The following is a 1,597-nucleotide window of genomic DNA, read 5'->3' on the forward strand; positions in this document are numbered from 1 at the left end:
ATCAGGTTCTTTCAGGCCACCTTTTTTTGCGTAGGATTAAAGCAGGGAAATGTGATGTTGATTGAGGATTTAAACTGGCCTGTTTGGGAAATTGGCTGTTGTCTCTTGATTTCTCCCCAGGTTAGATGGCAACTCAGTTTCCATTTGGTAATGTGGAACTTTAGCATGGGTGACTCTTTTGATTTTTAGTCTGGTCGGCCGGGGCCTGGTGCAGAAACTTAGTCCAAAACAATGGCCTATAATGTTTATTTAACGGTAGGAAGCACATGTTAGTTAAGGTGATGGTGAAGCCTTCCTCTTCACTTCCATTCTCTCAACCCACTCTCCCAGGGCCCTGCAAAACAAGAAGGGCCATCGTCATTTCACAGAAGCGGAAACAAGACCCACGCAGGGAAGGACTTGCTCCAGGGCTCGGCGGGGAGCCGCACAGCCTGGGACCTGCGGGTCCTCAGGACAGACGTGTGGCGGGGCCAACAGTGCGGCGCTCAGGGATAGTGGGGCGCGCAGACTCCACGTGGCCCCGGCGCCGCCCTCTGCGCCCCCTCCCGGCCTCTCCCGGGCCACCCGCGGATTCCCCCAGATAGGATCGCGCCCTGAACCCGCCGCCCCCGGCTCCTAAGCCCAGGCCTCGCCTCCATTCCTGCCCCGCGCCCTCCCCCTCTCCGGGGCCAGGAGGCCCTCCAAGCTTCCGGGTCTCCAGCCCCCAAAAGGGCCCCGCTCTAGCGGCGACTCCCCGCCCGCCTCTCCCGGGACTCGGGTCCCGCCTCCAGCACCCACTTTAGCCTCCCCCAGATAGGTCCCGCCAGACCCCACACCCCCAACCCCCACACCCCCAGCCCCTTCCCAACTCCCCTCGTCCCCACCTCCCCTCGTCCCCACCTCCGGCCCCGCGCCCGCGCCCGCGCCCGATCCTTCACGGACTCGTTACGAAGATCCAGCCTCGCCCTGCCCCGCCCAGGGCCCGGCCGCTCCCCGCCCTCGTCCCCCGGCCCGGGCTCCGCCCCTCCCTCGACTCCGGCCCCGCCCCTCCCCCCCGCTCCCTCCGGTCCCCGGATCGGGCCCCGCCCCCGCCCCGCCCCCGCCCCAAGGACTCTCTTTGTTCCGGAGTCAACCGGCTCCGGTCCTGGGATCGCTGATTCCACGGAGGAGAGCCAGACCTGGGCGTCTCCACCCCCACCCCACTGTCTCTGGAGACCAAGGCCGGCGCCGGGGGAGGCGGGTATGCGGGCGCGCGGGCCGAGCCCTTTGTTCAGGAGAACATTCCTCAGCGCCAGCCTCCCCACCTGGAGAGCCTGTGGTTCCTGTTTCAGGCTTTGCCTTGGAGAAACTCTCGCCGAGTATACAGCTCTCAAGCCTGGCTTCTGGCGCATCCTACTTCATGGCCTTCAACGGGTCCTTTTACCTCCCTGAACCTCAATTTTCTCACTTGTAGAATGGGAACCAAAATTCTGACGTCGAATGATCGCTGTGAAATTAAATTAAATGCCAAGACACAAATGTAGAGTATCTGCAGGCATAAGGTGAATGAATGTTACATACTTGCGTTTGGAAGACCTTCACCGAAAGAAGCTAACATTTTTGTACTGAGTTCACCCTA

General features: G+C 61.6%; 1 long non-coding RNA gene across 1 annotated transcript; it reads right to left on the reverse strand.

Annotated features, from left to right (window-relative positions):
- Positions 1 to 231: 231 nt before the first annotated feature.
- Positions 232 to 968, reverse strand: LOC134758512 (uncharacterized). The gene is made up of 2 exons (XR_010133769.1): positions 880 to 968; positions 232 to 334 (listed from the first exon to the last, which is right to left on the reverse strand). It is a non-coding gene; the product is annotated as an uncharacterized lncRNA (long non-coding RNA).
- Between the last annotated feature and the right edge of the window lie 629 nt (positions 969 to 1,597).

The sequence above is a fragment of the Gorilla gorilla genome, chromosome 1 (genome assembly GCF_029281585.2).
Source record: "Gorilla gorilla gorilla isolate KB3781 chromosome 1, NHGRI_mGorGor1-v2.1_pri, whole genome shotgun sequence".
NCBI lineage: Eukaryota > Metazoa > Chordata > Mammalia > Primates > Hominidae > Gorilla > Gorilla gorilla.